Source organism: Tetrao urogallus, assembly GCF_951394365.1.
Source record: "Tetrao urogallus genome assembly, chromosome: 5".
Taxonomy (NCBI): domain Eukaryota; kingdom Metazoa; phylum Chordata; class Aves; order Galliformes; family Phasianidae; genus Tetrao; species Tetrao urogallus.
The window spans coordinates 35,199,225-35,210,652 of record NC_136818.1 but is presented as its reverse complement, the minus strand read 5'-3'; positions in this window follow the sequence as shown (position 1 = coordinate 35,210,652).

The window sequence follows — 11,428 nt, the reverse complement described above, 5'->3', positions numbered from 1 at the left end:
AATATATATTTTCCATTAAACCTTAAAATACTCCCTTAATTCATCTTGCCTTTAGGAGGCAATAACTAGAAGAAGATTAAAGACCTCTGATCTAGTGATGCTTAACCAGCAACTTCAGTTGACAGTTTTGGAATAAATTCCTATTTTTCAGCTTCTTTGCCTTTAGAGTCACCTTTTTCCCCTCCCGGGCTGGTGGTGATAGGGCTATTTCATCTCATGATGGAGATTCTTCATTTAGTAGCCAGGATCACGTCAAGTGTTTTAGAACAAAATCTTGAAGCTATGAGATGTTTTTCTTGCAATGGTTTTCTTATTAATCATCAAGATCTCCTCTGTTGAATAAGGAAGCAATTATTCTAAAAGGTTGGGGTAGTTGTCTTTGAATTTTCTTGGCAGCAAACTATTGGCTAGGAGTTAATTCTATAGCAAACAGGCTCAGCCACTTCAGACTCAAACCACAAATGGGAAATGCAGGTCAGTATGCTCATAGCATTTTCCAGGAGTGGAGTAACCAGAAATCCGTGTCCTCTTTTTTATCTGCTGATCAAAACAGGAAGTGCCAGTGATTCCACTCTAGAGTTGTTCACTTCTGATGCATGCTGTCACACATCCTTCGGAAAGTAGTGTGTGCCTAATCTGTGGTCGATATCCTCTTGACAGTACTTCCTTTTTTTAGATCCATTTGTCCTAGTTTCACCCAAGTTGTTCAGTAGTATGACCATCTTGCTCTCAGACAGCTTAACACATGGGACTTCCTGATTGCTGGACCAAGACTGTCAGGAAGATCAAGTTATGCTGTTCTGCAGTCCCTTTATGCTCATTTTTATGTTGAACCTGTTAAGCTCAGAATCTCCTGTTGAAAGTCTGGTGAGTAACAGCTCTTAGGAAATCTGGGCAAGTTCCTGTGTAGCAAGAGGAGGCAGTAAGAGTGGTGAGCTGCTGGGCACAAGTTGCCCAGAGAGGTGGTGGGAAAACCCATCCCTCAAGACATTCAAGGTCAGGCTGCACCATGGTCTGAGCAACCTGGTCTAGCTGTGGATGTCCATGTTCATTGCAGGGGACTTTTAAGGGTCCTTTCCAACTCAAACAGTTCTATTATTCGATCAGGTTCAATTTTATATCTTATTTATGTATCTGGGGATGGGAACTTAATATGGTAGAGTGGAGAATTAAGGATAGGAGAAGTATAGAGGGAATGCATTCATGGAACGATCTGAAGATGTTTATGTTGATGGGAATGTATTTTACAGACAGTATTATGCAGTTAGAAGCATTCCTGATTTTCTGTTTTGGTTGTTACTTGACTTGGTTAAATTTAAACATTTAAATGAAGAATGGTAAGATGTAGTTATGTTCTAAACAATAACACAAGGAACGTTTTGTTTTCATTTGAAGTACGGCTTCTCTTTCTTCCCATAGTGCAGTAGGAAATGGCTGGTTTCCTTGTTTCTGAGATGTGGTATGCTTAAAAAAATGAAGAATAAACAGTAACAAAGTCTTGGTAAAGAAGGCTTATTTTTTATCGTGTATTTCAAAAATGTTTTGTGCTTACAACACAGTACAAGATTTCAGAGTCTTGAGTAATTGGACTATTTTAAAACTTAAGTAGTCAATTTCAAAACTTCATAGAAATACATACAGTGGAATATAATCTGAGTAACTAGGCAGTAAATATTAATGTCTTGGTTAGTTATCTGCTATTTAAATATTCTGCCTTTTTTTTTTTTTAACAGGAAGGTCTGTTAATGCTATAGAAGGAGGATCATTTGTTGATAAGTTATTTAAAAAAAAAAAAAAAAGTTTTTTGTTTGCTATGAACTGACTCGTGATAATGTCAGTAGTTACTTCTAACAATGTAAATGCCAGAAAGTAACGCTAACTTGGCTGTATTTATCAATAATGTGAAGGGCAAACTAACAGGAAAAAAGGCAAGATTATGTAATCCGGAAAAAATATAAACTCCGGAATGACTGATTAAGTCAGGATGATGAAAGACAAAGTCATTTGATCCATTTGGAGTGAATTTAAGGTAAGGAAAATATATTCCTGTAGGATGAGCAATGTCAAGTATTTCCTTTAGTGGAGGTAAAAGGTAAAAGGAGTCTTAGAAACATTATTGCATATCTACATCTGGAAGGGGGTGAGAGACTGTCATCTTGGTAAGCAGAACCTGTTACCCACCTGTTCTTGTGAACGTGGTGGCTGTCACATACAGTGCATGCATGAAGGCAGTAGGATGGATGGCCCTGTCTTGAGTGACTTTGTGAATGCACGTGGTAGAGCGCTCCTTTACAGCTGAGGACTTGGAGGACGTGGCCTTTGGAGTTTTTGCCTCTGTGAAAACATGTTGCAATAGTGTTTAATACGTATATTGAAAGAGCAGGCATGTGAATGAGCAAATGGGGGGAAGCTTTAGCCTGTATTTGTGTGTTTTGTATACATACTTCTGAAGAAAATAGAAGCTTTGATGTGTATGATTTTTAGCTTGAGTTTCCTGGAAGCTGCAGGTTGCTTACACTGATAAGGAAGTTTCCATGCACAGGTGACTCCTTGTGACATATGAGGCATCTTGCACCCAGATTTTAAAGGTCTGTGGCTGGTCACAGCAACATAAAATACGGGCCTGTTGGAGATGGAGTAATGCTAGAAAGGTCCCAAGAAGGTCAGAGGTTTCACAGTGAGGTTGTGTAGAACATACCCCAAAGCGTTGGACCTTTCCTCAAAGACACTGATCTTTTCCCAAGATTTGAATTACTTATTCACTTGTGTGGTTTCAAGTTGCTAGTTTTTGAAACGCTGATTAAAAACCATCTAACTGGAAAGAGGAATGGAAATACATATTTGGGAGGTGATAAAGGATTGATCATAATGAGATACTGTGCTGCATTTGCTAGAGGTGTTTCAGTAATGGTGAGTTGTTCTGTCCCTTTTTTTTCTGTCAAAAATAGTTCTTTATGCTCTTTAAATCACAACAAAATTTGTTCCCTTTGAATCTGTAGTTTTCCTGTAACCCATTATTTTTCCCTCACATATTTAATTTGAATAATCAGCCTTAATTCTGACTTGCAGTTATATTCAGTCACAGTAACCAGCCCTGAAATATAAGCTTTTCTACAGTTTGATCTTTTCCTTTGTCACCTTTTCGTGGACCACACCTGAAATATTTACAAACACTGCTAATGAACCTGCTCCTTTTGAAAAGCAGAAATAATCAGTACTATTTTGTTCTACTGACACATGATAAGCTTGTGTTCTTCTCTGAATTTTCTGCCCTCATAAAGTTATTTCTGAAGTTATTTCACACACAATTATGAACAGGAATGAGGAGTACAGCAACCTTTTTTTTTTTTTTTTTTTTAAGCAGTTAATTCAGGTAATTTTGCTTTGCATGAAAATTGATCGGTTTTTAGTTGCTGTCATTAGAATATGAATCAATTCAGAAATCAGGGATGCACTTTGGTAGACATTTCATATCAAAAATTTCAAGATGAGTTTAAGTGCATGCAAGATTTTGAGTGATGGAGATGGGAGACAAGTGTTGAAACAAAGGGATTTTGATGCTATCATATGATGCAGGGACAACTGATGTTTTTTCTTGAAAATGTGCATGAATTGCTTGATGGGGATCATTAGTTTGAACACTGTTATCCAGCAGTCTTGTGGGGTGCTTGCATGCAGCTGTCACCTTGCACTTGATGAACAGTGCAAACACAAGTTTTGACCTGGATTTATCTGTGGTTCTCCTCAGCAGCGAGTTGAGTTCAACCAGAACTATTTAATTTTTACATTGCACCTGTCATACTTCCTCTAACCAGCAACTACTTGGTAACTGCAGCAGGTACCAAACTGACTGGCCCCCATGGCTCAGGCTGGTGTAGGAAGCATGAAGATCTAGGTTTCGCTGGGGAGAAAAAAAAATGTCAGGTGCCCCTCAAGTCTGACACCACAATAATCTGTGTTGCACTTAAGTCACATGGTGAAGTTAAAATGAGGATTTTCTCTGTGCTTTCCCTTATTATATGATGCCAGTACTTTATCTTGCTGTTTTTTGGGGTTTTTTTAAGACAGCTTAAATTCACAAAGGAAAAAAAAAAAAAATAGAATATTTGGGCTTGAATACAGTTGATAACTGTATCTGGATTTATCAATAGCAAAACAAATTACTTTTTTGTTGGAAATGCTCTGAGGGTTGTTTGTTGGATTTTTTTTGGATGCTTTTACACCGAGCATTGAAAACGGTTGTTTGACAACCAACATCATTCCATCATCATCACAGTGATTAATACTCTTTTCCTTCATACAGTGGTGAGGCTTTTTCTTCCTTCCCATTTGTAGATTTTTTTTTTGTTTCCATTACCAAAGCCTCTGTGGAGTTTTTCACCTTGACGGTGGTTCCTCCATATCATACAGCTGCAAGTTCTGGGAAGTTAAGCATGTTATGTCTGGGATTGATGTTATTCTTTTCTCTCCCCTTCACAGCAGTTGGTGCAAATAGAAAATCTGTATACTTACAATACAGCCAGTGTGTAAGATTGTCTTTCGTGTCCAGTTGTACAAACAATGCTCTATACTGGAAGATTGGCCCTGGGTGCTGTTTCCATCTAAGGGACTATGGCAGTCTCTTAACAGATGGCAAATGTTACTGCTTTTTCACTTGAAGAGTGTTATTAACGGAGTTTGATTCCATATTGATAGTGTTAACAGATCTGAAAAGCGCATCTTTCAGTTACAGCTAGAGCCAAGGAGATGGTGATGGGCCTCATGTTAAGCCCAGCCTTCAGTCTTACAAGACAGAGGTGTCTAATTTTATACTTGTTTAAAAAAAAAATGGTAGTAAAAAATCACCAGGATGCTTATGGCTTATTTGGCAATGAAACTACCTTGGACCATTAAGTTATGTGTAAAGATGGGGAGGCAAGTCTTCATCCTTGACAGATAATTTGCGTGTGGAGTAGGAGTTGATCATTGAAAGGTAAAGGATTGTGAAAGAAACAAGGATTTGATAGTGTAGATGTGGAAGGATCTCTGTATGCAGTAACGGCCTTGACAGAATAATGCAGCAGAAGACAGAATGTGGTGGTTACGTGAGAGTGGCTTTGAATGACTGCAGAATATCCAAACTGCAAAACTAATAGAGATGACATCAGGAGGTAGATGCATTTATTTTCAATACTTTAGTTTAAGGAATTATTGAGACATCAGAGGAGATAGATACGTTCAAGCTAGAGGATGATGGGGGGCGAAAGAGGCAGAATGTTATTATACAATTATGTCCAAGACTTTCCTGTAATACTGAGCATGGGCAGGTTGTCATATACTGCAAGGGTCAAAGAGCAAAAGCAGGGAAACAACGAAGGTTGACAGAAGGAATATATTACAAACTCAGTACCTTCTTAGATTCCTTAGATATGTAGTGTTACTTTCTTACCATATGAAGAGAAAAGGTGACTTGAAGAAAAGGAAAAGAACAAAGAAGAAAAGAACATTTTAGCTAGAAGTTTTTTAATATAAGAAGAAAAAATACAACAAAGAGAACCAATTTACATGTTGACATATTGTCCTTAAATCTGCTGTGCTATGGTTGTTGAAAACCTTTTCCTGGTAATATTAGCAGTTTGCAGTCAGAAGGTGGTGCAACTAATGGAGAAACACTAGTAATAGAACCACTGAACTCCCAGTTGAAATACTTTAATCTGTTTTCTAGTCCTGCTTCTTGTATATTTGTTTTTGGTGAACTTTGTGTGAAAAATTTTAACAGTATTGCTTCACTGCAAGGAGACAGGGGACTATAACTGTTGAAGTATAAACATTACCTTTGAACTCTGTCATTGTCCACTAATTGAAATATTACCGTTCGGACTTAGAAATGTCTTTGAAGCTATATTTGATGAAAGTACATTGTTCAAACTTAAGAGAAGCAGTTTGTGTGCATGCCATGTTGTTTCTGTAGTTATTTAACCGAGCAAATCTACAGTGCACTTAGTTTAATGCAAATCAAAGTTAAACTCCTACTTTTGTCTCAGCAAGCCTTGCAGAATACCCAGTCAGAATACTAACGTGGTCCAAGAGGCTCAGCTGCATTCATCCAAAGTCCTGGAAGTTTTTCCCAAAGCAGTAATACTTTCTTACATGTTTCACAATTAAAAACTGAATACTGAGGATAAAAGTAGAAACTGAATGTAGCCTAGTAATAATTTTGGATAATTTATACCGTAAATATAGACTTTCTTAATATAGACATCAAATTTAATACCTGTTATTTGTGAAGTAACCGTGCTTGAGCATGGTGTGCTTTATACATAAGTACATAACTGAATTCCTTCCAAGTTCTACATGAGATAATTAATGTTGTAATTACAGAATACTTGCAGTTAGCTGGTTTATTTCTTTCTATCCTTTATTTGTGCTGAAACTTTATTTCTGCGGAAACTTTGTTAACCGCCCATGCACCAGGGCTCTCTCTCCTTGCAATCCAGAGCAGCTGCTGGTGAGAGGGCTTGTTTTGTTGCCATCCCAGCCACCTCGCTCATTTGCTGGAGGTCAGTGCCTCCGTGGCAGTATCAGCTTTGTGCCAGCTCAACGGCACAGCTGTTCAGAGACCGGCATATTAATTTGAACTGCCAGGCACTCTGATTTAGGCCATGCAAGACTTGCTGCTGACAATGCTTGCTCACCTCTTGTGCCCTTACTGTGGAGGCGGTCACCTCCTCATGTTTTGCATCTGGAGCCTGTAACCTTATGAAAATATCCCAATGTGAGTTCTAAGGTGGGTAGTGAGGCTCATGGCAGACAGAAGGCAATTCATGCAGTTGGAGAAAATGGTGAGAGAGGGTGAAAGGGCGCGTTTCAGCACTTTAAAGTTAGAAGGGCACAAACAAAGGTAACAAACATAAGAATTACATGCCATTTGGGAAGTACATACCTAAAATCTTGTTTCTGTAGTAAATACACTTGGAAGATTTAGGGAACGTATAAACAGGAGGGGGAACGACCGTTTATAAGGGTGGATAGTAATAGGACGAGGGGGAATGGTTTTAAACTGAGCCAGGGGAGGTTTAGGTTAGATATTAGGAGGAAGTTTTTCACCCAGAGGGTGGTGAGGCACTGGAACAGGTTGCCCAAGGAGGCTGTGGATGCCCCATCCCTGGAGGCATTCAAGGCCAGGCTGGATGTGGCTCTGAGCAGCCTGGTCTGCTGGTTGGCGACCCTGCACATAGCAGGGGGTTGGAACCAGATGATGATTGTGATCCTTTTCAACCCAGGCCATTCTGTGATTCCACGATTCTATGATTTGATGGTTACCTCCTCCTAGGAATTATGTGCTCCGTGCCCTGTCAGGAAAGTGTGCCCTTCATGTAACAGGTGACATCACAGCAGCAGATTTCACACTGCAGCATAAGGAGCACAGGCCCTGCGGTCGGTGTTACCAAGTTGGCTCTTGTGACCTTGGTAATTACTAATCCACGCTATCGGTATTTCTGAGCCTCGTCCGCAGTGCTTGTTGAGCGTTTGATTTCGTGCTTAGTTACTGGAAGCCTTGAATAGGAAAAGGCGAAGGAAAATCTGGAGAGGAAGAAAGCAACCGCAGCCCGAGCTGTTTTCCGGGGCTAGAGGTGTTCCGGGGGAAGGCGGCATTGTCATGCTAATGCCCGGGGGCCAAGTTGCGGGGCAGCCATGCGAACAATGGCCGTGGAGCCAGAAAGTCTGCGCGGCACCTCGCCGAGCGGGGCCGGGGGGGCTCGGCGCTGCGCTGCTGGCAGCCGGCCACGGCACTGCGGTCCTCGCTGCCTCGGTCGGGCCGAGGGGAGCGAGAAGAGAGGGCTGCACCGAGAGGGCCGTCGGTCTGCTTTTCGGTATTCCGCGAGGAAAAGGGCCCGAAGCGCCTCAGCCGAGCGGCTCCCACTCCTCTCTTCCCGAGCTGGAAACGGCACCGTCGGCAGCGGCGGCACCGCCCTGCGGGCGGGGCTCGGCACCACATGGCCCTGCTCGGCGCGGCGCGGCGGCTGCGCGCACCCGCGGTGCGGGGCGGAGGCGTCACTGCGCTGGGCGAGGCTGGGGGGCCGGCGGGCAGCTAAGGCCGAGGCGGCCGTGTGTGATAGTGCTCTGCTACCGCCCTGATACACGGGCACGGTATCAAATACTTCAGACTCCGAACCCAAGTGCGTCCCCAGGCACGTTAGTACAACCATATGGTATTTTCAGTAGCAACATAAGGCATTTTTAAGAAAATCTCTTTTTTTTTTTTTTTTTTTCAATTCACGTTGACTGGTGTGACAGTAAGGAGCTAGCGAAAATGACAGGTGATAAAAGCAATGAAGGAAGGGTGATAGCACCTGGAAGAGCGGCAGAAGGGTGATGTTGGCTGGGGTAGGGAGGAGACTCTTGTGCGAAGGGCAGAATGCCTCAGCCAGCTAATGGCAAAAACAGCACTGCTGGAAGGGGGAAAATGGGTCAAGATGAATAAAAGTGGTGTAGTGAAGTCTTGTTTGAATATGCTCAAGAGAATGTGTCGTGCTTGTTGCTTGTAGCACATGGGGATAGATCTGAATACCTGATGGCACTGGGAAAATACGTTTGCTGAATTTCATTACTGTTAATTTAATGGCAGAAACTTTGTAGCAGTTAGTTAATTGGAATTCCAGAGTAACAGTAAGATGGACATTGAGGAGTCCAATGAGTAGCGTCCCCAATTACCTAATTGTGCTGGGCATGGTAAAAAGTAGCTATGCTTTAATTTCTTCATGGTTAACAACTTTGTTTGTGAAGCAGACAGATACGTCATGATTTGGTAGTTTGGTTTCTGAAGTGACTTTCATCCAGCTGCTTAATATCAAGTCCGTTCTTAGCATTAACTCTTCTGCAGAAAACAGTTGTTAGGGTTTATGTTTTCTGAGTGAACAAACCCACTGCTACTCTAAGTTCATTATAAATACGTTTATAAATATCCACTGAATTAGGTTATATTATGCATTTCAATCTTTTGAGAAGCATGTGACACACTTTATTTAGTATTTCAAATTTTGTAGTAGATTGTGGTTGGTGAAAGAATGTGGAAACCATACTCACAATCTTGGGTTTTAAATGTGTGAAATCACTAGTATTTTTTAAATAATGCTGTATAATCTTCAGTTTAATCGAATTGGTTTTTTGGCCTTGCACAGATAGGTGCATGAACATGTGGATTGGAGTAGTTTTTGTTGATGTCATGCAGCCAATTGGCTTGCAGTAGCCGGCAGTCTTCTCATTGACTCCTGACTTCAAAGATTTCAGTGGTGGTTTTACCTGCATTTACCTGTGTTTTTCATGTGGCGCGTTTGACAGTGCTTAAGTATAGTTAGTTTATCTGTTTCAGTATGATGCTTTTTTGTAGTTGTTACAGGCATGCCTTCCATTAACTACATAGAAACGTGTTTTAAAAAGCAGTCAGAAAAAGAAAAGCACAGAACATCAAACTTGCATTTGAATTGTTGTGTTATGGAATTGACTGAAATGGACTAAATTTGACTTTGATCAAAAGTTAACCTCAGCTCTTTATTTATTACGAATAGGAATATGGAGTTAGAAACACTCACTTGTTTCAGGGTCCGCACCTTTTCTGTCACCTGCAGCTGTATCAGATGGTGGACTTAATTGTTAAGATTCTGGATTAGATTTAGTTAGATCAGCCCAAAAACCTAACCGGGTTTGGAAATAATCTTCTAATTTCTGCTCTAAATGCATTTTAATGGCTAGATCATACCTACTTGTTGAGATGGTAGTTTGCAGATTGAATACTTGTGTGTCTTTTCTTCTTTATTTACACGTTATGCTTTCAAAGATGATTCTTTTCCTTTCCAACTTTCACTTTATTAATCTTTTTGTCTCCATTCATAGGTCTTTCCTGTTCTCCACATAGTGTTACCAGTCCTCTGCTTATGGTGAATTTATCTGCATTGTCTCTCTTACAGTGCTGTTTCCTCTGGAAAATTTTGAAGGGGGGTCCTCAAGTTGTGTTTGCCTCAGTCTTCCAGCCACACTGCACTGATGCTTCTAACATCATGTGTTTGGTTAACTATGTCCAAGGACATCAGTACAGTACCTTTATGCATCAACTCCTAAGCTGCTTAAAGAAGAAATGAAACTTTGCCACTGTCATGCCGTTGTATTTCATCCTGGTTCTCATATTCCAGTTCTTCACGTTGATTCAAATCATTTTTACATAAAAGCAACACTCAACTGAATTGACAGTTCATGTTTGCCAGAAGAGTTTATCAACAGTCTACTTACTGAGCTTAGTTCTTTAATGAAAAATGATAGATCAGGTTGATTCAATTTTATGTAAGAATTTAGATCCTTTAATGTCGTTTGAACTACGTGAGCAATTTCCATTCTCAGAACTAATTATTGTCTGCTCTGCATTGAATTCTTTACTGCTGTTCTTTCAACCAAATTAACGATTGTCTGTGTCATCATATCAGGTGTGTTTTAAAGTTCTAATATTTGTAGTAGAAAAGTTGCTGTTGCATCTGACTGACAGTCTGGCATTCTGTTCTACTTCAAGGTTGTGTTTGAAGCTGTTTGTATGATTGAGGTAGCATGTTTATAGTTACCTAAGTCGCATCTTGCCCCCATTATGTGCAGGGACCACAATGAATGTTTTTCAATTTTGCTTTGCCAAATACATTTATCTGGTACTTTATATACTAAAGCAGATGTTTTGAAATGTATCTTGTGTGTTGAAATGAACTTATGTTCTAATTCTCACATTTCATATATTCTCTTTTTACAGCACTATCTTGGTGGTATGTTGCGTACTGTCATACTTTATTGAAAGTTAGGGATGGTGCAGCTCTTTTGGTATTGGGGTCAAGCTGTTAAAAACCACATCTAAAGAACAATTACTCCTAGATTTTCTACTTCAAAAATCACCTTGGACCACATGACACATTTTGTGTCATTTAGCTTGCTATTTTTGGAGTCATACAAAGTGTAAGGCTAAGATGACCATCCTGGTTCATGAATTCACAGCTGAGGTCCAATTAGACAAAAAAAACCACAGTTATAATAACCAAAGCATTATCTTAAATGTTTTTAGGAGGGATAATAATCTACTCTGTAAACAAATTGCACATTGATTTATGAACAAATCACTCAAAAAGATAAAAAATTGTAGTTGAATGCTTCTTCATAGCTATAATAGGAAAAAAAAGAGATTAAAGACTTTGGAATCAACTGGTTGGCTTGTGGTTTTGAATTTCTTCAGTGTAACTGAGTTGACAAACACTCTATTAGTTAATTGGTGCCTTAACACATTTGAAGCGCTCCCTTAGTTGTGTCCTTCTACACTATTAACAGTCTATTAATAGGCAGTTTTTGGAGATGTTCCAGCTACTGCATACCTTGGTGTGCTACCGTGTGGCTGCAGTCTTCCTTGTTACTGGCAGTCCAG